Here is a 26,645-nt window from a genome sequence, read left to right on the forward strand (position 1 = left end):
CTTTAACACAGGAAACTGAATGTGGCTGTGGTGTGGCTGACATAATGATGTTGATATTTTCTCAATATATCCTTAAATGACTGTTTCTTCTAATGTTTATTGTTACCCTTCAGTGATACTCTAGTCTGTTACATGAAGCACTATAAATCTTTGTTATCATCCATAGATCTGATAGAAATAGTTGCTTTTCAAAAGTATATTTGTCAAAAATAACGAAGAAGAATGCCTGGGCAGAATGAAAAGAATTACTTTTCTATCTGGATGACACCTGTAACTTAAAAAAAAAAAAAGAAGAATATGAGGAGTGAATGGAGTGTATCTCAAATCATATAAAGTCTAATTCAGTAATTATTATCTCAGAGCAAAAAGAAAACATTTCGCTGATCTTTTAATGAGAAATTAAACGTTGCCTACTTGGATATCTGTTACTTCTTGTTCAATTGCATGGCTCTTTCCTGATATCTGTCAAGGTGAGCAGTACAAAACATGTTAGACATTTAACTCTCCTCCTCTCAGTTCTAATGCGAAGGTAGAGATAAATGTCAGCTGTGTGAGTTTTTATCCAACTGATAGTAATGAAAATCACAAGTTAGGCAGGAAAGAGCAGTAATACCAGCTTCAATCTTCAAAACCACAAATCTTAGAGATTTGGAATATCTTAAAAACAAGAAATTGAAGTAATTGGTCTCTTACATAAATTCTTTCACCTTTTCCTCTAAGAGGCAATTTAAAAAACGTCTTAAAATACACATTTTTATTTAATGGATTTATTGGAAAAGTCAACGTGTGTCATAAGTGTCCGCTTATAATAGTGCACAGGTTTGGGATGTCTCTGGTTTATAGAGCACTCTTGCCTGCAGAATTGAAGAATAAGTCTGTATAGCTTGATACAATACCTGTTAATTCAAGCAGAGGAATAGTATGGAGGAGAGAGTGTGACAGAAAAAACATTTTCCTCACTAAAAATTGAAGTAAGCAGGCTTGCTGAATTGGATCAGACTTGATTTCCATGGCCTTTTGGATTAAGTCAAGGGAAGTGAGTACCAAGGTAATGGCGTATCACAGACACAGTAAGTAAAGAGAAAAAATCCTATTTGATATAGGAAGACTTGTTTAGGTGAATTGTATTTAAATTGACTTTTCTGTATCTGCAAGCTTAGGTCAGAAAAATACTTTGATATATAAATGTGTGGTACTTTTTGTTTTCACGGCTTAGGCCAGTCAGTTTTACGGCAAGTACCTATAACAAAAGGAATGTATTTCTGAGTATTGAAACACAGAATATGTTACTTGACTGGCAACTATACAGTGAGTTTTCATTTACACCATTGGTTCACCTTAGCTTGTAGGATGATTTTGGTTTTGACCTCTAAAGACAAGATGAGTGAACACTTATTTTGCATTTCTTTTATGAAACACATGACTGAACACACAAATTATACTAAATTGCAGAGCTTCTAACACTAAATTTCACTTGTTAGTTGCCTTTTTTTCCTAAATGATTTGTTATTCTTCAGATAACAACTTTCAGGAGGGAAAAAAAAAAAACAAATTAATATGCTAATACAGTAGCGCTGTAATTCAAATACTTCTTTTCACACTGCTTCTACTTTTACTGCAAATAAAAATGTGTTTCCACACAGAGTCTTATAGACATCATCATGATAGCTTGTGCATTCATACAATTACATTGCTTGTCTGAATAGGACAAAAGTGTAGTATCTCAGCATATGCTTATATACACTGTCTGAATAAACTCAAAGTTGTTTGTAGGCTTCTCAGTTAATGCGTAACACCAAAAGAAGCATTTTAAAACCAAACTAGTACGTTATAGAATATCTTATTTGAAGTTTGTTATTTTGATCTTCTTTGATGATGAAAGAAATGAAAGAGAAAATAAACAGACTTTTGTTAGGTGCTTACTGACTTTGCAGTTGGTTTTAGAATCCTGACATTATTATTTTTATGGCTTGAGTTTGTTCAGAGAGAATGGAACAATAAGCTGGGGAACTTGAAGTACTATTTCAAAGCAATGGTTCCTTTTTTGAAATGTTGACGGTAATTAAATTTAACATAGCATTCATTACCAGCCAGGTGTACTTCCAATTAGCAATTCATTGAACTACTATCTTTAGGCGCACTTCTTTTTGAATAAAGAGTAGTTAAAACTTCTGCAAAATGTTTTGAGGAACTTCTGTATTCCTAAACATTAGTAGTGCTTACTACCATAGTAGAAGTCATTATGCATTTTTTTGAAACAGAGGTTATATTTCCTTAATTAACTATTCCATGGACACAGATTAAGTAGAAGCATATCGAGAAGCTTTTATTTTTATTTCTCTGTCAAAATATTTCTACCGATAAACAAAAAAAATAGGACTGTTAACACTAAAAACAGGTGTCTAGATCCAAAACTCATGTCATGGTGTCGTGGTTTTAGGCTGATCTAGCAACTAAAACTCACACAGTCTCTCCTTCTCCAGTAAAGTAGAGAGGAGAAGAAAAAAACCAAAGGGACTGAGGGTTGAGACAGGAACAGAGGGAGCACCCACCAACCATGGTCCTGGGCAAAACAGACAGGGCTTTCTCAAAGCAAAACAGTTTATTAATGATTACTTAGAAGGACAAAGGGAAACAAAACCCGATTACTCGAGAGGACAGAAAGAAACAAAACCAGATCTTAAAACCGATACCTTCCCCCCCCCCCCCCTTTCCTTTTCCTCCCGGCTCTACCTCCTCCCCCCAGCAGCACAGGGGGCAGGGACTGGGGGAGTGCAGGTCAGTTCATTCCGTGCTGTTACTGCTGCTTCTTTCTTAAAGGAGGAGGAGTCCTTACACCCTTTTCCCCTGCTCCAATGGATCCCCTACCCACGAGGAAAAATCCACAAACTTCTCCAGCGTGAGTCCAGCCCACTGGAAACAATCCTTCCCCACAGATTGCTCTGGTGTGGGCTTTACCACAGTCTCGGGTACTTAGGGAGCTGTAGCCACTCGCTCCGGCGTGGGTCGTCACGCAGACTCCAGATGCCTCTCTGCCTTGTCGTGCATCCCAACACGACCATCCTCAGGCTCAGGCATCTTCTCCCCACGGGCTGCGAGTGGGTCTCTGCTCCACCGAGGCCGTCCTGGTTGCAGGGGGGCCGCCTGCCATCTCACCATCAGCCGCAGGGGAAAGTCGGCTCCGGCACACCTCCTCCCGCTCCATCCTCACTGACCTGCTGTCGATGCGGCTGTTTCTGTCAGATCTCAGTCCTCTCCAGGTGAACTCAGCCCAGTGGGCACCCCGGGAGTGGGGTGCCCCCGAGTTCCCCAGCTGGCTCTGCCGCCGCCATTCTCCGTGGGCGGCGCTGGCCCGACGCAGGCAGCTGCCCGGCCGGGAGCCAGGGAGCGGGGGCAGTGCCCTCCTCCCTTCTCTGCTCGATCCTGGGCGAAGCACCTTTTCCGGTTCCTTTGTCCTGACTTAAATAGGGCAATTCGCAGAGGCGCCCTATTGGCTCAACCCCGAGGGGGATGGCAGTCTGATCTGGTGGCCAGAACTAAGCCTAACCCGGTTCCAAAACCGGGGAGGTCGCAGGGAGCAAAACCCCTCTCCTGCCACCAGAACCACCCCCCGCACACATCAAACCATGACACATGGAAAGGTTATTTTTACATTTAATAGCCTTGGAATCAATTCCCAGAAGTGTAAATTCACTAAGAGATTCTGGATAGAAACTAGAGGATTATAAAACTGTACAGTCGGCACAAGTCCATGAATTGAGTGTTGGTGTTCATCAAACTTCAAATATATGTGATGAAGGCTATGTAAATAAGCGTAAGTACATTTCTGCAGACAGACTGAATCTTGCTCGTATGTTCTTGCTGTGAAGCACAGAATGGGAAACTGATTTCTCTGAACTGTGCATATGGGGAACCTTGGATGTCTAGCTGGTTAATACAGCTGAGTTAAATGACTGAATCTGCATGGTGCGACACATCCATAAGAGAAAACATGGTAAAAGTTAAGGTGACTTGACAAGACTCAGGAAGAATATGTTGATTTATAGTCTTGACATTTTTAACATTTTTAACAGCCCTTTACAACAGATGCTGTTTCTACTTATATATATTATCTCAGTTTACATATGAGTTTCAAACTAATACAAAATTGACAAAACTACTATATAATGTTTAAGAAATTAAAGTAATATATATCTATGGCCAATTAACAAAAGGTTAAAATACAAATCCAAAATAGCCCTGCATAACCCAAGCTTGGTGGCTTTTATGGAACTCCATCATTATTGTTTGTCCTTAGTCTAAAGCAGCAAAATATAAAACCCCTGTGCTATTAAAGATGTGATTTTTAGATTGCAATTTCTACAGATGTTCTGCAGAGAACATTAAGAGCATTGATTATAAGTCCTGTGGGATTTTTTTTGTATAATTCATTATTTTATCCATTTGTGATCAAGCCTGTTTTGACAGCTTCTGCTTTACAAAAGGAATCCACTACAAATAAAGTATTCAAGTGCATCATTGAACTGAATGAAAAATGTAACCCTAAGACATAAAATACCAATTTTCTAACACTTGCGTAAATGTCAGTGAGGTGCTTAAGAGGAAAAGGAGTGAAATTCTGTGAGAAAGCATTCTGTGAATATAGCCTTCATCGATGTCATACGCTTGTACGTACATGGCAAAACTGGAAGTAGAATCATAGAATCATAGAATGGTTAGGGTTGGAAGGGACCTTAAAGATCATCTAGTTCCAGCCCCCCTGCCATGGGCAGGGAAACCCTCCACTACACCAGGTTGCCCAAAAAGTACTGGGATCATATGGAATAGAGGTGTCTAAAATGTCATGATGGCTGGAATGCCACAGGGAAAAAAACAGTGAAATTAGCTTAGTGATTGAAATAGGTCTTTAATGAACCTCTGCATAAAATTAAATAACAATGGCAGACTGCACAAAAACCAGCTGAGGATAGAGGGCTGTCTAAAATCCATCCTTATTTGACAAACAGAACTTTTTTGATTTCCTTCCTTTTACCAGTTTTTACAGGTGGATGAATCATGACCATTCACAGATAATAAAGACATCATTTATTATATTAACCTGGAAATATTCTGTTTTGAATGAGAAAATGAATACTTGTTTCTCATACTGTGAAATAACAGAGGTTGCACTTTCTGCTAAGGGAAAAGAACCATAGAAAATGCTGAACGATTTCTTTCACTTCTCCCATTGGAAGCAATTGCAAGGTGTAATCTAACACGGCAGACAAATTTTACTGCATCTTCAAATTATTTTGACAAATTTGATCTCTCTTTTCATAACTGCAGAAAAGTGAAAACAAGTTGTAAAGTATGGTAGAAATCTTACCATAAATTATCCTTATGATCTTACTATTCCAGCTGTTTTCATCCTGTATTTGCTGATCATGTGAGTCTTATGCTTATATCCAGCTCTTAGTAACAGTGAAAGAAGCTAGAAACATTTCCAAGAGTATCTCACTGTTAATTTGACTTGTAAGCTACTATTGTAGTTGTCAAGAGGAAGCTACCCAGTTCTCAGTGGGAGGGAGAGTTAGTTCCATCAATCTAGTAAAATATGTTCTTTAGCTTAAAGAAATCCCCAATCTGCTAGTGACAATTCAGGCAGAGACCTCTTGCTTACCCCACATTTCTACAGAATTTAGACAAATAATATATTTTCGTGTGTGTTTTTATGTTATGAATTCTTGGCTAAATGTATTCCTGTGACTGCAGGGAAACAAAGCATCTTAATGATGCCTCAGACTGTGTTAATGAAGCAGACTGCACTGAGCCTTTTCTTCACCTGAAAGCATTCTCTTCTAATTCTGATCACATTCAGAGATTTAGCTCTGCAAGTAGTCCATGCAGTACACATCACAGGAAAGTAAAGACAGACAACTTATCAAGTTAATATTATTTCTTCCATTTTATGAATAATATTTGGCTTGATTAAACCAGAATCTTTAGTGCCAACACTGTGCATAGCATGAGGATTAATCTGAGAGATATTTGGAACAGTTTCTAATTTTCATTATTGTGGGATCCAAAGTTAGAAGACTGTTGAAGAGATATTTTCCACAGTTTATCATTGTTCAAAACTCAATGTCTGTGCTATTGCTGATTTTTTCAGAAGCTATAAAATATGAGAGGATCTGCAGGATTAAAACAAAACTATAGTAATTGAATTTTTGCATACTTTAGAACACAGAAAATTAGATAGACTTCACCAGATTTTCTGATAGAAATATCCCTTCCTCTTACTGGAAAGTGTATGTTAAGAATTGAGATGCTTTTTGTACAGTTTTATCCTTTCATATTTTTCCAAATGTAAATATTTCATGAGCTAAATTATTTATAAATTTGATAATTTCCTAGGATTTTTAACCTAATCCTTAGTGGAAATTAGGACTTTGTTGTTCTGCTGTAGAACAGACGTTTCTGCTGGGGAAAAAAGATGTGAACAGAAGTAGGGCTGAGTTGCAACTTATCACTCAATCTTCCTCTGCTCACTTTCCCCCATGAGGGAAGTGCCTCCCTCCTTGCTTTTCTCTGAGACAGCGTGTTTCCCTCCAGCTGGTGAAGACATTCAATGCAGTGCAGGTCATGGATATTGCTGGATCCACCCATCGGCTGAACAAATATAATGGTTGTAGCAGCCCTACAGATCTTTTCTTCCCTCCCCAGCCTTCCATGAGCTGGTGCAAGAGTACAGAGGATTGGTCTTACCTCTGTGGGGAGGCTGCAAAAATTGCTACATAAAAGGTACTCCTAATGAAAAAACAACTAAATATAGTGATCCACTTTTCTTTCAAAGGTCACTTTGTGGGAACCCATTTCACAAGTTGTTTCTTAGGAACAGCTGCCCTGTTCCCAGTAGAATCACAAGTGAAAATTGTGGAAAAAGCTTATTATCTAATAACTGAAACAAAAATGATGGGTTGGCTAATTTAAAATATTATGGGCATTTAGAAAACTTTTTGGCAGTTTCAACCTTTTCTGTCTTGTTGAGTTTAAAAAAATTTTGGAAGCAGAACAGTTTTGAAATTGAAACAGGATAATTTCACAACTTTCAGATTGTTCCCACCTCCTCAAAGTGAAAAATGTCTGAACTGACTGTTCAGACTTGCATTTAAAGAAACTGATCGCTTTTAGGACAAGTCCTGACTTTCTTAGAAATTAAACTATACTATAGTTTAATTATCTAAACTGCATTAGATTTACTAAGAAATCAGAAAAGATTACTGTAGTCAGCCAAGTCAATCTCTTGTGCAAAAAGATGTCTTGAACTCTGTTCACTTAGATGCTGTTCAGGCTCATTTTGATAATTTAAGACCCTCCCATTGTTTGTGGGGTGGTCATCTGCTTCCTTGTTTACCTGCTTTTCTCCAGAAGGGACTGATTGGAGGAGCAAGAGGCAAAGCTCCCAAGTTCTTTCAAGATGTTTTGAGGTGAAATGCAGCTGCAAAGGTTTGCTGAAACTCCCTTGAACTGGAGAAAATAGGTACCTCTGCTTCTGCTGGCTCATAACTTGTAGGTGTGAACTGCCTGCTGAAAGTGCATGAAAGCTACGGGGAACATTTCTTTCAGACTCCTCTACCCACTCAAGCAAATCTTGTGGTGGGCTGAATGCATCTACTTTTTAAAATTCTAGCCCCTGTTTAGATTTTTTGTTATTCAGCATAGTGTGTACCCAAGTTTCTGCAAGTGTTCTTGCTGAATGAAGGACTTTGTGCAAAGCTAATGCATACATAATTTTAAAGACTCGATGCTATTGTTTTAAGGTATACCCACAGTCTTTAGGTTGTAATTTAATTTCTCTGTTTACTTTAATATTAATTAAGCCACTGGCATTGAAAGTATGTACACTGAGCACTGTTTTTAATTATAAGGATATTAGGAGGTATCAGGAAGAGAGAAAATGCCAGCTTCTCTAAGAAAGAAGTGGATTATTTAATAAAATATAAAGGCATTATTTTCAGTTCAGTGAGATGCTCATGTGTAACCTGAAGGTTACATACCCTGTTCTTTTCTGCATGGCTGCATGTCTGTTCCAGTATGAGCATTGAGCTGGCGTACCTAGTTGTGTACATTGAAAAGATGTGCACCTGTCACATAATGGAAAACACCAGCGTTTTGCTTGTCTGACATGTTTGCTTCTGGCCCCATGATGAATGATAGCTTCTTTCCCAAAGACAGGAAAGACCTGCCAGAAAAATTAAATTTGCCGGTGATCTGCTTGCTGCCCCATCCTGGGGAATGTCAAGAGAGTTTGTAACAGGTATATGAGAAGGAATGCTTGCCAGAGAACTTTAAACAGACCTTTTTGTCCACTTGCTGGCTTCTGTGAGAAGTACCTAACTCTAACTGAGAAGCAGAAACAATTTTGTGAAGCACAGATATAGCTAAATAACTCTGTGATCTTCATCTACTTTAGAAAAGAATAATCAGTAATCACAGAGTGCAGTTTGTGAAAGACCATAAATGTTTCACAGAGATAATCTGGAAAAAAATTATAGTATCTACTATACTAGAAATCAGATTCACCTCATAAAAACGTTGATCTTTTGGCTCTGATTTGTGCAGTGACAAAATATCTGGTTGTCTTCAATACATGCAGGTAAAGAGAAATCCTTCCAATTGTGTTAGATGACCTTAGCACAGTAAGAAAGAGATCGTTCATTGGTATTAAGATGCTACGAACTGTCACAACTGTGTTTCTTCAACAAGCGTAGCTGTGAGACGGGGTCCTCTATGTCATTGGTATGGACGGGACAGCATCACAGTCACTGATGGTTTTGCATAAAAAGAAAAAGTAAATAATACGTCTTAGAATTTAATTGTGCTCTCAAATGCTTCTTGCCCTCATGGTCAAGCACTGATAACTGGTGCCCAGCCACACTGGACAGTTTAATGGTTCATGAAAGGCAAGCATATTTCTTTTGACCAAATGCAAACCTCTCTGTATGCGACAAGAATAGATTTGGGGGTTCAAGGGATATGCATAAAATGTTACACCAAGGGACCTTATTAAAAAAATGGACTGAGAGAATAGCAGCTCCTGCATCTTGTTATGTATTCAATACAGTCCATTATTCTGCATTTAGAACGAAGGGATATGTAGCAATTTTGGGACTCAGACACCTAATAAAAAGCTTGTCTCACAGAAGTGTATGTGCCTGCAAACTCGTTTCGGGCTGAAATCTGATCTCAAATTGAGACCAGAGCCGACTGATGTGTTACTGACCAACGAATCTTTCAGTGAGTAGCTCCATTGGTGCCCTATGGCCTGACAGGACACCATTGTTTTTAGCTGTTGCTTCAAAACAATGATGTGACTTGCACTTTATAAATTCTTAGATTCCTATGATTGGAAGGGCTAGTTTAATTTGGATAAAGCAAAGCTAGTGATAACACAAACTGTATAGAAAATATCTTTAAGCTAATGTATTACTTACTGAAAAATGGAATTGAGTATGTTTGTAAACATACAGTAAGAAGGTGTTTTATTTTCCGGTTAAGAGTGATATCTTAAGGCTACATACTGGGAAAAAATACATATCTATGGGTAATAGAAAGTTGATTGCAACTGTCTTTTACACTTGTACTCTTGTTAAGAAAAATAAAAAATCTTTAAATAGAACAGTGTTTAGAAATGGGGTTGACACTCTTTCTGGGATGGTCTTGTGAGACTTCTTGTACTTGCTAGCTCCTGCCAAGTTGGAAGTAGTACAAAAATAGTCTTTTCTGTAGCTTTAGCAGTGCTTTTACCTTACTGAAAACAAGTAGATACATGTATGAAAGGTGGAGGAAACAAATTTAAAGGTCTTTTAGCTTAGCTTTGAGTAGATACTCAGCTTCTTGTCTTTCTTCTCTCCTACTACAATAATTTCAATTTTGCATAGTTTTCATAACACTATAAAGATTTTGATCTTACAAATACGATAAAATGCTGTGGACTGATAAATTGCCATGCATATGTCGAGCCTTAATAATGACCCACGTACAAGCTCATCACATACCACATTTGGAATCTGACTCATGATCAGCACCTAATCAAAGCCACATTACACTGTGTTTCCTTTAGAATAATAACATTTTCAAGGACAATTATGTTGACTCAACTAAAGTGTTAGTTATGTAAAGCAGAGTAAGTTGAAGTGTGTTTCAGCCTCTTGTGACCATTCTGTTGTTTAAGAATTGTCATATTTTGTGTAACAGAATATGCCACTGAGTTGGACATTCAATAAAAGTACAGACCAGAAATTTAACTAGATATAAGCCCAGTAAAATTTTTAAGAGTTGATAAATACAATAAAAGTCTAAAATTTCATGTAGGGGGCAGAGAATATTAAATCCATATCTCATAAAGATGGAAATTCCAGGAACCAGACAATCATGGAAATCTGATTTCACACAGACTAGTGAGCTTTATGTTTAGTCTTAAAAAGCAAACCTAAATCTATTGTGGGAGTAAATCTTTTATTAGATTGTTAACACTGAGCATGCATGTAAGTGCGTGTGTAGAAATATTTCATTCTACATAACTAAAAGTTCTTTTTTTTTGCATGAAACCAACCAAAATAATTCGTTTAAAAAGCCCAGCAAAAGCAATGATTTCAATACATATATGACCACCTTGTACAAAACAAAGACTTTAATTGGTCATATACATCTATTTTTTTGAAAGCCTATTTTTCTTTCAGTTTACAGTGAAGCTTCTTAACAAGAGAGAAAATGACAATAGAGATCCATATGAGCTACGCCAAGAGGGTCAGAATTTAACAGTAGCAGAACATTATCTTTGAACATTATCTTTTTTGTTTCCTAGTAATCCAGCTAAAAATGGGTTACTTATGAAATATCCTCCTAACTTTAGACATTAATTTCCAGTATTTTTATGCAGTTTGAATTTTTATCTTCCTAAAATGGTGCTTTCCAGACTTGAGAGTGATTTCATAATCAGTCAGTTTACCAGGAATGTGACCTGAGTAGAATGGTCAAATGATTTTTTTAATGGCATTTGTCAAGGTCATATTTACTTGATATTTTGAAACGTATGGATGGAATTAAAGTGATGTATCAGGCTCATTGAAAGAACTGGTGACACAGCACCTGCATAAATCTGGTTTTTGGTTTTTTTTTTTTAAGAAAATGTCCTTTTTTCTACCACAGTATAATAAGAATAACTGAACAGTGAAGGGAAGAAAGGCACAGGACTTCATTGTCCTGTCTTTAATCCACTGAATTCAGATGGAATAATAGTAGGTATTCACAGGCATTGTGAATGCCATTCAAACAAGTACCGCACAACATCTCCCAATTACAAAACAGCAAGGTCAGAAGATGAGAAGAGAAGCGGGAAGCTACTTAAAAGACAGCGTTCAACAGCAAATTTAGGAAAAGATGAGGAACACATGGTGATTTGCAAGTGTCTTTTCTAGTAAGCTAGCGCTTGTAATTGAGTGAGGTGTAGCAGAAGAGCTCACAGCAAGCAAAGCATCTATCTCCTAATCTAGTCATCAAAAAGACACAGGCAAACCAATGTGGCATGATACAGAAATTGGTCCCAAAGCTCAAAATTACTTTTCAAACAGTCTCTGTCAGGGAATTGGTTACACCATATGTTTACCTTAAGAGCTGATCTACTGAAATGGTGCTTTAGAGGAAGAAGTTCTACGTATACAATGCAAATTATGGTCCAGTCTGAAGCAGCTTCCTCCAGAACACATCACTTTCTGTCCCCTTGAGCCATCACTCTGTATAAAATTTTGTTTACCTACAAAGATCATTATATCCATCAAGGCTGTCAGATTTCCAAGTTGGAAATTCCTCTGCTATTCCCTCCACACTATTTGCCTTGCCAATGAGGCTTGTAATTTCTTTGTTTCCAACCACCAAAGCCATAACCTTTGTTCTTATCAACCTCCATTTTTTACTCCTGTTTACATCCTCATTTCCTTGTTTGTTTACTTTGTAATTTGTCCAAGACAGAACAGTCATTCCAGCCAGTGCCACTTTTCTTCCATGATATCCCAAATCCTAGTTCTTTTCTGTGTGACTTAGTACGTAGACCCTGCACTTTTTTTTTCTTTCCATCTGACTACATCCAACCTTCTCAAATCTATCCAAGTTTTAGTTCCTTTGTTTAGTACTCCATTTCTGAAAGATTCAGGTAAAGCTACAATACAGTTCAAGTGAGTGGGAGTTTCACCAATGATGTCAAGAAACTTTTGATGTCACTGCCCCAACTGCTGTTAACTCTTCCTTTAATCTTTATTCTGTGTATATCCTATCTATTTCCCGAGCTGCTAGAAGCTTTTCTAAAGGGATTTGTGTAAGTTACAGTTTTGCACATCTGTGTTAATCAAGAATATAATTGGGGGATTTGAGACTGTATTTTTCATTGTTTATCTGAAATAAGTCATATATGACTTGGCTTTATCTTGAGCTGACTATCCTGTACTTTTGTGCAGTTTTAATAAACTGTCCTATGTGTGTTTGAATTCTCTTGCACACCAGAAGAATGATATAAAAATACACTGCAGGAAGGTCTGGTTTTCTAAACATTCAAACCAGGAGAAATGCTAAATACATTATGTCCTTAAACAGTGTAATACATTGCTGTTCTGCTACAGTAGAAGTCTGTAAGCATGAAGGAGGCATAAATGCAGGAAAGAGAAATATATGGTGTGCTTTCTCCTGTCTCCTAGGCAGGGATGTAAGATGCAGCTCGTGTTGACTGTTTCCTTTATTGGCCTTTCTCTTTGCACCCATGTAGCCCTGTATGGTACTTGGGCGGGCTTCACGATAGACTGTGGGCTAGAGAAGCGCTGTCAGCTGGCATTGCTCCAGCTGCACTTGCTTTCAGAAAGTGGTTCAGAGCCAGGCGTTTTAGTATCACAGCCAGGCATTTTAGCATTTATCCGTTGACTCTCAAGGTCACCAGAATATACAAGGAAATGGCAAAACTGCAGTTGAAGAGGCCTCTTCTGTGTGACATAAGTTAATGTGGTTTCTATACCTGTCTGCTGGAGAAAGTTTTTGTATTTCAAAACACTGACAGTAGGCTGAAGATCTACTCCGAATAGATTCTTTTTTAATTGCAACAAAGAGATTTTTGAGTGCTGCCGGTTTAGTGTTACAGAATGTACTAGTACCTTGCAGAACACTGTTTGACTATAAGCCTAATTAATAATTTCTGTCTTCTATACATGACTGAAATAAAAGCTTTTGTGAAATTATCCTAGAATTTTATCTGCAGAATGAGAAGGATTAAGCTTGATTTTAATTGTGTCATCTGAACACTAACACAAGCTCTTTGGGCCTCTTTGCCCACGGGTGAACACATATATTCCTCTTACTGTTAAAGAAGTTGTGCACACACATTGGCAAAAGACTAGACCACTATGGTTGCACAATGAAACCACGGGCACCTCTCCAACACATGTAATGCCTGGGTCAATGCCAAGACCTATTTTTACTGCAGTTAGCACTACCATGCTGTTTAAAATGACAGAGTAAAAGCAAGTAACTTAGATCTAACCTGTCAGCTTAGCCAGCAGTTACCTGTTTCAGAGTACCAGTGTGCTTATTTTCTTTGTGATTTTTTTTTTATTCTAGCTTTTCATTTTTAGTAAACAATACTCTTCCTCCTACAAAGCTATCTACTTGGGAAAAGGATATTTCACAGACACCCCACAGTCTATGCCTTATTGACTGCCTGTTGAAATCACGTTTTCAATATATTCATAATTCATCTCTCTCTTTCTTTTTTTTTTTTCCCCTTAACCAAGGCCTCTTTCACTTATTTCGAAGAATCACATGCTCTTTCCTTACAGGTTTAAAAGTACATGTTTTCTTATTCAGATTATGACTGCATTTGCTCACAATCTAATTAAAGTGTATAAGTGATACCTGTGTTAAAAAAGAAAGGGAAACAGAAGAGAACAACCTCTGTTGCTTCCTAAAAGGTTAAAGTACCTAGATTTGTCAAAGAACATTCAGGGAACTAGAGTACATGCAATTGTCAAAGACGGGTCGTCTTGTTCCGTTTTTTCACTTACACAAGTCACCTCCTGTTGCAATCTATTAAAAATCCACTTGTCTGCAGTTTCAGAGATCATGTCTGCTTATTTCAGATGAATAAACTGCTATCTGCTACAAGATGTAGGAATTTCACAGTTACAGAACAAATGACAAGGAAATGTTCTAACAAACAGTGGGTTGGTTGTGTTTAGGGAGCAGCTCTGGAGAGCAGGCTGGAGAGAAGCTTAAGAAAAGGAGTAGATGATTTGGAAAATTTGAATATGCCCAAGATATCCTGCTGTAAATACAGCAATGTAGCACTTGATTTCCTAATCCTGACATTTTTATATCTAGTAGATATATGCAGTTCATGCAAAGTCCAGCCCCTTAATGCTGTTTATCTTTTGACTCAATAAGCACCAAAGACATTTCTCCTTGTCTTTATTACATATATTCAGTTGTCCTTTAAGGTTGCTGCACAGCTTTGTGAAGAAACAAAACATCCAGTAGTTGTTCTAGAAAGTTTACGGAGGCAGCAACTTTCTGTTTTCACTGAACAACCTTCCTGGGTTTTCTTTCTGTGTAATGAGAATGAATGACTAGCTAAAGACTGTCATGAGAGGTCTTAGAATCATAGAATTATAGAATGGTTAGAGTTGGAAGGGGCCTCAAAGATCATCTAGTTCCAACCATGGGGGGTCTTCTAGGACTGTGCACAGGGAGAAAGTTTTAGTAATGGCTTACCTTTTTATTTCTATGTTCTGCTTTGAATATGCAGATGAGGAGAAACTAGCTGTCAGTAGATGGAAAATTACGTGTGGGAATATTGAATAAAATCTCAGCAAATGACATGTGGGTCACTTATAATGCTCATTAAGGTGGGTAGGACGTTTGATGGAATCATTGTCCTGAAAATTCACCATTTGGACAGACTTTCACATGATCAATGTACAGAAAATGTTACTGCTTTGTACATAGATCCTGATTATTTTTCACAGCATGAGACAGTGCCAGGTGAGTCGTCTTCAGCTCTGTTCCCAATATTCCTCCAAGTCCAGGCCTGAAGCTCCACTTTTGTATTTCAGTTTAATTAAAAGTTTTCTGTGTGGATTTAAGGTATGTTAAACCACTTTCTCGAGTACAAGAGTGGGTTAATCTATGTGTTTGAAGACATACTTGCATACCCAAGGCATGGAGGGGAGTTATACAGCCAACATTACTTACAGCTACAATTGATTCCATGATCCAACCAGCCATTACTACATGGTCATCATGAGTCCTGTGCATCAAGAGCTGGAGTAGAATAGAATAGAATAGAATAGAATAGAATAGAATAGAATAGAATAGAATAGAATAGAATAGAATAGAATAGAATAATTTCAGTTGTAAAGAACCTACAACATTCCAACTGCCTGACCACATCAGGGCCAAATTGAAACATACACTTCTGGAGATTCAGCAAGATATGGCAATTGTTTTGGTATCATGAAGTCCAATGGAACAGGTCAGCACAATTAAAAAAAGATTTAATTCATTAGTAAAAAATATGTCATTCTTTTGGTTATGTACTGTTTCATATCACACAGGACATTTCAAAGGAGACAAAGAGCCAAATCTGCTGTACTGGATTATTTGATGAAGCCACATCAGATACTTTGTTTGATTTTCCTATTTCTGTTTGCAGCAATTTTTGTAGTAAATGAATTTCAGTTTTCCTCAGAATAAAACCTATGCAAGCAGACATAGATATAAAAGAAAACCCTCTGTAAATGTGGTGTTTTCATAATTGAAGCTTTTGTGCAAGCTTATTTTTGGCACTCTATGACACATAGATTCTGTAGCCTCCAAAGTTGCTTCATTGTGCCAAAAGTGCAAATGAAAGAGCAGAAAACATCAGTTTGTGTCCTTTCTTGAGTATACATGCTATTCAAGCTAACATTTTGGATATGAAAAACCCCAAAGTGGAGTTCAATAGGAGAAGAGAATGGATTTACTACATACATAGAGAGATAATATACTACAGGCTCTGAAAGGAGCGGGTAATGTGCGCATGATCTCTTATAACACATTGATGACAAAACCATCTGGTAAGCTTGTTAAGGCTTTGGATGATACTTTTTCCTAAGAGAAAAACACTATCTTTTGCTGTAGGAGGTTTCCATGTTCCTGTGAACTCCTATGATAGGTATGGCTACTTGAAGACAGAATGCATGACTCCTAGTCTGGTCTCCTAGTCTGGTCAAAGGAGCTACTTCTACATAGCACTTTGAGCAACTTGAAGTACCTGTGAGAGGAGCACTCAAGGAAAGACCAGGAGATGATACTTCTGAGTGTGGACCTCAGTGTGTCCCTATAGCATGATCAGTCACTGTCATGTGTCTCTGCAGTTGCAGCACTGTTATGTGACCAGTGAAGGCTTCATATAGCTATGCTGCTTACTGCAAGGTCAGGTGGAATTTGTTTTTCTGAGCTTGGGCTACCTTTTACAGAAATACGGGTGTCTGAAAATGAACTGTAGATCTCCCGCCACCAGTGATGTGGAAGAGCAAATCTAAATTAGTGAACATAGCATGTCTAAGTCCTACCATGCCTTTTTTGGATCAGTATAACTCTGTCCACAGTAGGACTCAAAGATGGTGAACAATCTTTCTGGGGAATGTTGTGTCCTATGAGATACAGAATACTCTGAAATGGCATGGTGTTGGTTTCTTGGGTTAGATAGCTGAACTTTGTATAAGATATTGTCCAAATATCAGTGTGAGATCTTTGTAGAGTGTCATGGGTTAGGCCGATCCGGCAACTAAGCTCCACGCAGCTCTCCCACTCCAGTAAAGTGGAGAGGAGAAAAAATATAGTAAAAGAGCTGAGGGTTGAGACAGGAACAGAGGAGCACCCACCAATCACGGTCCCGGGCAAAAGAGGCTGTTTTCTTAAAGCAAAACAGTTTATTAACAGCTACCTACAAAGACAAAAGAAAACAAAAACGGTTACTTGAGAGGATAACAAGAAAACAAGGCCAAATCTTAAAAACAACACCACTCCCCCGCTTTGCCTTTTCTTCCAGGCTCTACCTCCTCCCCCCAGCGGCGCACGGGGGCAGGGAATGGGGGAGTGCAGGTCAGTTCATTCCATGTTGTTACTGCCGCTTCTCTTAAAGGAGAAGGAGTCCTTACACCATTGTCCCTTGCTCCAGTGGATCCCCTACTCACGGGGAAAGCGTGAGGTCCTACCCGCAGGAGGCAATCCTTACCCCATCAGATTGCCCCAAGTGCGGGCTACCAGTCTCGGACTTTTAAGGAGCTGTAGCCACTTGCTCTGGTGTGGGTCATCATACAGACTTTAAATGCGCTCCGGCATGGGTCGTCATATCGACCTTAAATGCGTCTCCGTACAGACTCTGAATGCGTAAATGCGCCTCGACCTGCGCTCATGATTCACAATAGTCTCAGGCTCAGGCATCTCCTTTAACAAAACACCTCCCCATAAGTGGGGGCTGTCCCATGGACTCTAGATGCGTACCATACTCAGGCTCTGGCATCTCTTCTCCACGTGGATCCTCCACGGGCTGCGAGTGGGTCTCTGCTTGCTCCGCCAAGGGCCACTTGCAAGGGGGACTCAGCTGCGGCACACGTTGTCCCGTTCCATCTTCACTGACCTGGATGATCTGTGTGGCTGTTTCTCTCAGATCTCAGTCTTTTCTGGGTGAACTCGGCCCGGTAGGCACGTAGGCACCCCAGGAGCGGGGCTCTCCCCGAGTTCCCCAAGCAGCTCCGTCGGGGTCGGGGCCATCCCCAGCGGATGGCCCCAGCCCGGCCGGCCGGTCGATGGGGAGCGGGGGCAGTGCCCCCCTCCCTTCTCCTTGCTCCTGGGCAAAGGCACACCTTTCCAGTTCCTTTGTCCCGACATAAATAGGGCAATTCGCAGAGGCGCTGATAGGCTCAAGCCCCAAGGGGTATGGGAGTCCGGTCTGATGGGCAGCTTCTGCCACCCGGACATCACCCCCCCACATCAAACCATGACATAGAGAAAGGAAATATTCCTTATAACAAAAAGGGGAAACAAAAATCATCAACAAAAAAAATCTGAAGGAAGATCTCCGATATACAAGACTAATTGGCTACATCTTTTGTGTTGAACAAACCAAAAATAGAAACCACAATAGCTACATCCATACAACAGGACACTTAAAAATATATCTCTTCTGGGTCCTATGTGGTGCACCTGTGGACCTGAGAAATAATTGTTACTTTTTCATGCATTTTTTGCAGTTCAAAGTGAATGAAATAATTTGAAGGCACACAATATATGAAATAATATTTTGTAACAGAAATCTCACCCTGTAATACGAGTCTTTTACCATAAGAGCATGTAAAATTTGTGAATTAATTTTCTGCTGGGATAGGAGTTGTCTCAAATGGAGAGAGGCATATTTGTCAAAGCTTTGTCCACACTGTCTTTGGAAATGATTGTTAGTTTTATCCCTGAACTACTCCTAAGCATTGTCTCTGAGAACGATACTCTGTGAAGGAGCTGGTTGTGCCAAGGAACCTACTAGCAAGAGTGATTAAGAAGGGAAAGTTGGGATTCTAGTTTCTGTGAATCTTTAATTGTACATTCATATAAAAGAGCTCCCTTTGAAGATATGACAAAATATAATTCCTGAATGCTCTGTAGCAAGGTTATGAAGCTACTATTCCGGGAAATATAAGCCAAAGTCCTTCCATGCTCAAGAACGGTTACAAGGTAAAACAATATCTAACAACAGTTATGAGGTAGAAGGATGCCACCATCTGTTCTGTCTCTGATATCTCTATTTGATTTAATTTGCTTTTATTTCAAGGACCTGAAAAGAATATATATTATTCAGTGATAAATAAAATATTCATTAATAAAAAATGGTGTACATTATTGACTTTGTTTTTTTCTGTGAGCAAAACCAAAATAAATGCATTTGGTTCAATCCCAACTAATTTTTAAATGATGGCTTACTTGCCAAACCAGAGGAAAACAATATATCATTGATTTAACTTCATTATCATACACCCTTCCTTTATGGTAGTGCTGTGCACAATATTCTACAGCAGCCTTAGGGGAAACACAGCCTTCGGCTACAATCACTTGTAAATGGAATCTGATGACTAACACAGAATGAATGCACAGCTTCTTTCCCAGGAGATAAAGGATTTCTCAGGATATTTCCACTGAAATTATTGTTGTCCTTGAATCTGTTAGTGACATTAAATAGTATGATAATAGTCTTTTTTATTCCATGCAGAATTTGGTGCAGTCCTCCCCAAATACACTGACAGCCAATGCAGGTACTTGTTGGCCCACAACTCTACCTGATGGTTGCAAGCAGTTATACACCTGCATTCCCAAACAGTTAGATATACCTTCATGATCAAAAGTCCAGACGTACCTGAGTATAAAAATACAGAATGAGTCCTCAGCTGTAGTGAACTTCGTAGGATTTCTACTATGGCAGAATTTTTTGTCTGTCCAAGGGATAAGTATTTTACAATATACATTGCACTTGAGAGGAGTGAGAGGCTGAACTCTCAGTGCCAATACCCATCACTGTGGTCTTTTAAACACCCACAAAAGTGTGGAGATAGGTCCCAAAACAACTGATAATTTTGCAGATACACAGATAAGCCTGCACACAGACCTGTCAGAGACCAAGAATCTAACGATATTAAAAAGGAAATAGATGATGATATCAATAATGTATAGCAGCATTTGCTAATGCTTGAAAAACATTTGTAAGGGGATAAAATATCATACTTAAGAGTTTAATACAGTCTTTAATGATTAATTATGAAGATAAGAACTTCATGAGAGCAGATTTTCCTGTGACTAGGTCTCTTTTATACCTTTCTCTAGAGCACCTTTCTTTGGCCACATGCTACGACATTTGACCACATGGATCACACTTCTAATCTAATATGGTAAATTCCACATTCTTAAACATTTAAAAAGCAAAGTATTTTCATTTTATATTATATATTTTTAAAAATAAAACAGCTGTTTTTAGTCAAAGTGTATAGAACTAGGTGGGGGTTTTTTAATCACCGGATTTTGCTTTTTATTAGTTTACCTTTATATGGTACTTTTGATAACATTTCTGGGCTCCTGAAAACCTTTTATGATGTTCAGGCTTTTGAATTTTGTTCCTTATCTTTTTTTTTGAAGTTCTATTTTATGTGAGACATCTGGTCAGTCATTCCCTGGGAAAAAAAAAAAAAGATAGTAAAACCAAACAACCAAACTTATGGGTATAAGCTTAGTCAGGGGAGGTTCAGGTTGGATGTTAGAAAGAATTTCGTCTCTGAAAGGGTTGTCAGCCACTGGAATAGGCTGCCCAGGGAGGTGGTTGTGTCCCCATCCCTGGATGTGTTTAAGAAAAGGGTGGTTCAACTGCTTAGGGATATGGTTTAATGGGGGATTAGGGACGGTTGGACTGGATGATCTCTAAGGTCTTTTGCAACCTAGAAATTCTATGATCCCCACCCCACCCCCCCCCCCCGTCTCTGGGTAGCTGTGGTTATGAAAAAGAAGAATAATCCTTCATTTAGAATCATGTCTTCATTTCTTCATGTGTTAGTCCAGGAAAGTTCAAAATTTGTATTCTCTGCAGCTAAGAGAACGTGCATCTGTAAACCTGCTGTGATTTTCCACTTGCATAGCAACAGTGTACTTTTTAAGTGGAGTGAATGCGTGTGTCACTCAATTATTTGTGATTACTCCAAGAAGCTTTCATCTGATAATGCAAACCACGTTGTTTAATACCTTTCAAATACATAATGTATGACTTTTCATTCTAGTGGAAGCTTTTAAGTTTTATGCAGTTGGTGAAATTTCCTAATCTGACATAATTGTTGTGACACCAAGAGTTTAAAAAGTACCTCTTCTTTTAGAGGAGGCTCCTGATATAGAGGGTGCCTGTTATGATGGGAAAGTACTGTTTTGGTTTGTGGACGGACTGCTTAGTTATTGCTTTGGAAGTGAAATGGGGACAAGTGGCCTCCCTCACTTGACCTTTCTTCTGGACACGTCTACCTCACAGTGTCTGACTGCATCCTGACACTGCATGGGGATGGCCTGAGTGCTCAGCACATGGAGAGTTTGTAGGCAACCCACAAGCAGAACATAATATGTGCATTGATAACTAACCAAATGGCACAATGTTTTGGAGCAAACTAGGGCTTATTTTTGTAGTGTAAATTATGAGCAATTCAATGGAATAGGAATAGATTACATTGCCATGTTGACCTGTCAATTAAAACTCTTCTCAGGTACGTTTTATAAATTTACATAGTTGTGTTTTGGTGAATGGGAGTTCTCTCATGACTGAAGCACTTTTAAATTGACATTGTAGAACATTTCCACTTAAATTCTAGAAAGCTGACAAGCCCTTTAAAAAAAAAAAAGAAAATGTATAATATGCAACAAAACCAGTTTACACTATATTTCAACAAAAAAGGTAAATCAGATAAAGAATATCTGCTTACTGGTCACGTGGATATTTGTATGGAGTTAGTGGATAGAGCTCAATTAATAAAGGAATACTCAATATTAGTGTGTTTGATGTAAGGGAGCTGGACAATTCAGTTTCAGGGTTGTTCTCCACATAGATAAGTTGGGATTTATTTGACAGTATGCAGATGTGTAGTATATGTGAACCTTGTCATCCCAGACTTTTAGTCAGTATGCTGAATTCCATGCCCATGGTGTTACTAGAAACTGCATTTAGAATAATCATAGAAATGTCAGTGTCCACCTGTCAATGACTTGTCATCTTTTCACATTTATCAGAGCAGTATTTATCAAATGTTGTATCTCCGAAAGTGCAATGCGTGGAAGCTTTCAAATATAAAAATGAATGTTTTGGTAGCACAGAAGCTAGTCTTTTATATGTGCTAAAATTGTTAATACATAGTAATTACCTAGGAATTAAAAACTAATAATAAAATAAATAGAGTCCTGACAATAATAACACTTCAGTAGTCTAAAATGTTGACTCTTAAGGAAGCAAACACTATATCATACAATAATTTTACTAAATGTTTAGCTATGTTAATTTTTCAACTTTTGCTAGCCATGTAGCTTCTACTTTTTATAGATAACATTACTGTGGTTGATGAATTCTTTCTCAGAGGAAATGAAATGCATTTTACATGAAAGAATCAGCATTAAAGAGTATTTCAATTCTTTCCTCTTTTTGATTATCAGAAGGCATATGACTTGATATGACTTCCAGAAGACAGGATAATGTTTTTGCATGTCTCTGATAGTCTATATTACTTTGCTATGATAAGTTTTCTGTTAGTTTATCCCACACACAGCTTCAGTCAATCATATTTTCACACATATAATCTGTCCCTTTAAAATCCTGTTTTTAATAGCAGATCCTTCAACAACCTGTAACTTCTGATAGTCTGTAGCTGTGAGTTATCTTTGACTTTTTTTAGTATCGATAAGAAAGGAAAATGAAAAATGTATAAAAATGGTGGAAGACATGCGGTGGCAGAAATATGAGTAAGCTTTGGTAGAACACTGGCAGGATACTTTGTTGGCAGAGGGGGAATGTGGAGGTAAACTCCTGGTTTTGCTACCGATGCCTTCAGAAAAATCTGACTGCTGCAGATTCAGACGGTTTTTAAAGAAATAAAATTAGGATACCTTTCACCCCCCAAGAGGCGTTGTCAGAAAACGCTCACAGGATGATATACACAGGAAAAGAAAAACTTGAAATGACAGCTGACTTGAAAGTTTTTCACTGAGAGGAAAGGAGACAGTTGTGATTTTAAAGTACACTGAGATCCACAATTGAGACTTTAAAAATTTTTACAATAAGAGCATCACACTTCTGTTGTAGTTTTGAGATTCAAAATGTTGCTGAGATTCACTTTGTATTTATTGCTTTGTTTAGATCGATTTCAGTGTTCAGTTAATTGATGGAAATCAAAACTTTTATATTCACACTTCCTTCAGTCAGGTAATCAATGTCACCAAAATCTTTTCTGTTTTGCAAGATCACAAATAGTAAATTTCAGAGTGTTCATATATAACTTTATAATTCTTAAATAAAGGGGCATATGTATTTAGCTTAGTAGTTATGTAGACATATGTAGTTAGTTTAGCCTTGTTTTATATTTTTATTTGTCTGATTTTTAGTTTTCTTTTCCTGAATAGCAGTGAAAGTAAGAGTGGATATAGACAGAGTCTTGCTCTGGACACAACTGATGGGTCTGTTTATAAATGATAATGATCATCTGATGTAATATGATATAAATTAGAGTCTTGAATTTTGGAAGAAGGTCTTCAATTTTTTACATAGATACGAAATGTCGGAATCAACTGTCAATAGCTCAGGAACAAAGACTTTTCTAAGCATTTGATTGCTATGTAAATTGTGTCAATAAAATGTGAAAGAAAGGTCTTTTCATCCACTTACAAACTATATTTTGCTTTTTAAGAATGGAGTTATATAGAGATATATTAGCATAGAAATACCTGTGAACAAAATTTTAAACTATGGATTCCCTTAGATCTCCTTGTTTTTAGAAACTTTCTGTTTACACACTCATAAAAATCTTATTAAGGGGTATATTGTTTGCTCACAATTGCAGAGGTAAGAGTTATGGGCTTCAGTATCTGCTAATGGTGCAGCTTGATTTTGCCTGGATCAGGATACAAGGGTGAAATGTGTCACACTGTCTGACCAGTAGTCCATTTTTTTCCAGAAGGCAGTGCACATCACCTAATTTCAAGAGCATTGTTGAGTTGTGTTTACTCCACAACTGGTGGCAAAACTACAGGGTTTGCCTCATCTCATCTCTTTTGGTAGCAATACTATATAGACCCTTGTAATGGGGAACACTAGTCAATAGGAAGAAGGCAGGAAAGAAGGATGGTCGTGTTTTCACCTGTGCTTAACTGGAAGTTGACCATAATGAAACCTTGTGAAAATAGTATAGACACGAACATCCAGCATTTAAAGAAACAACTTTAAATGCTGCATTTGAAATGCTACTTCTTTAGGGGAGGTCATATGTTGGCAAGCGAGATTACATGATAGTCTCTCATTAAAGAAAATGCCCTTCAGGGCTCTATGATTCATGTGTTGCAAACAGACAGAATACTTGTTGAAAAATCCCCTAATTTGCTGAAATACATTGCATTGGGTAATGTTTATATGGAGAACTGAATCTCTCAAACAGAATGGTCTGTCATTGTCTGGGTCTTTGCAATGGCATTTTCGGCTGGTTTGGATGAGACTCCCTGCACTGTTTTTTTTGGCTGAGATCATCTCTCTAGCAAATGCATGAACTTTTCCCATTATTATCTTGAACTATCGCCTGACTATCTTTGACTATTTACAAAAGACAGTCCTGCATTACCTTTTCTTCTTCTGTGGGGACAACATACAAATGGTGCCTATTGATTGCCCTATGGCGGCTGGACCTGTTCAGAGAATCTCCTCTGTTGTCCAAAATCTCTACCTAGAGAACTTCTGTAACAATCAGCCAAATGCATTGTTATTCAGTCAGTCACTTTGTCTCAAGTGAGTTTATTGTCTCAAATTAGTCCATTGTTTTATCGGCACTGAGAATAGCAAGGCTGATTTTGGACTACCCTGGGAACTGATGACTAAGTATGCTGCATGTGCATAAAAACATAGCCCTGCTTGCTGAGCTACTTCACAATTATATGTAAAGTACTAACCTGAATTTCACCCTCATGTAGCAATTTTAACTTGAATTCCGTAGATCTTGCCACACATACTAAATCTTTTCTAACTTTTGGGCTTAGCCACTCTCTGTGAAATGCATGTGAATAAGTCACTGAAAGCAAAAATGAAGCAAAGCACTGCAGCTAACGCTTACATAACGTGCATTGTGTTGAAAATCCTCAAATTCATTTTCCTGCCCTGCTGGGCCAAGATGAAGAAGCACATATGGCGAGGAAAGCCACTTGCTGTTGGGAGACCTCCGCATTCCCTCTGCACAGGGAGGAACGATTTAGCCTCTTCCCTCACTCTCTTCTGCTAATCTGGCACAAATCAAATGCAAGAGACAGAGCGTGAATGTGGATAAGTGAGAGGATGCAATTTCCTGTCTCATGTGGCTAAACTTTTCTTGTTAAGTGTCAGGTTTAGAGCTGAGTAAACAGTGGAATAATATATTTATGATTCTGTTTATGTGATTTGACTTGTGATTCAGTAAGCGCTTCTCCCTGTTTTCTTACATTTCTGTTACATCTACAAAAACTGTAGTTTGGCTTGGAGTATATACATGGAGACTAAGTGGGCTTCAAATGCCTCTTTGGCATACCTACTTTTTAATAGATTTTGCATTTTTATGGAAGTGAAGAAAGGCTATCAATAATTTGGATAAGAAAAGGAGATTACGGTAAAAGATCTGCATTTGTCAAGAAAAATATATGCAACAAACATCAAATGAGGAAAAACAAGAGTTGTGTATGTATGTGCAACAGAAAAATTGCTTGTGGAGAGAAATATTGTATACCACCTCTTTCCTCAACAGTATGGTACAAGAGCTCATCATTCAAGAGCAAATGCCACATGGAAGCTTTTTATAGCCCTCAAACACACCTTGGACATATCCAAGGAGTGAAAGCCAGGGGCTGCCAGTCATCAGGGTGAGCAGCACTGGTAAAGGAAGGCTGAGAACAATGGCAGAAGTAGCGACTAGTTGGTAAGAAAATGTCAAGAGAAGGGGCCTGCAAAATTTGCTAAACATTGTATCTGATTTAGATTTCACTCTCCCTTTTGCATTTGGAAGGGAAGAACACAGCTGATATAAACTCTAGAGTTCGTATTTACAGCCAAAAATAAACCTCAGGCAAAAAGCAAAAAATTTTGTTCTGGGAGTGGAGGGGAGAGGCCATAAGGAGGACAGGAAATTATTTTTAATGTCCTAAATGTTTCTATACTTACTGTCTCCTATTATAACCCTCATTCTAAAGTAATCTTAGCCTTCACCTGAATAGTTTCAGGGCATTAATAATTATTTCATTCAGTCCTCCTGTTGGCAAAAATTAGGTCATCCAATCAGGGAAGGCAGTGAAGGCAGGATACTATGTCAGTAAAGCAGGCGACCTGTCAGATAATAAAAATCTAAAAATGCTTTCAGACATAGAGGCAAAAGAGGACACAAGGAAACAAAGGAAGTGATCTGAGCTAAGGGTTTATTCTAAAAGACTCAGTGGGGAGACAGTGTTAGGATAACTTTTGGCTGTAGAAGATTTGTGTAGCTGGTAAATAACAGGTCTTGCCTTTTCATATTTGTTTTATCATGCGCTATATATTATTTTGCCTCTTAGTGAAGCTCAATAGATGGAACATGATGGGTTTATTAGCTGTGTTACACCAACAATATATTTTAGTTAGAGTTTTCCTGGGTCATCTATTACTTACATCCCAAGTATTTCCTTGTAGTTTTATAGTCTGTCACAAACACAACTTACACAAACCACTACTGCATAAAAACAATGGCGCGCTAAATTTGACTGGACTGTTCCTACTCCAGGATGGATTATTTATACAGTTATAAAGCTAAATAATGAATAAAATAACA

The 26,645-nt window shown here is 38.2% G+C and overlaps 1 protein-coding gene across 1 annotated transcript in view; it reads left to right on the top strand.

The window, feature by feature from the left end:
• Positions 1–26,645, top strand: part of GRM8 (glutamate metabotropic receptor 8) — a 381,588-nt gene that overhangs the window by 321,846 nt on the left and 33,097 nt on the right. The window lies entirely within an intron of this gene.

Source organism: Tauraco erythrolophus, chromosome 4 (assembly GCF_009769465.1).
Source record: "Tauraco erythrolophus isolate bTauEry1 chromosome 4, bTauEry1.pri, whole genome shotgun sequence".
In the NCBI taxonomy this organism is placed as follows: domain Eukaryota; kingdom Metazoa; phylum Chordata; class Aves; order Musophagiformes; family Musophagidae; genus Tauraco; species Tauraco erythrolophus.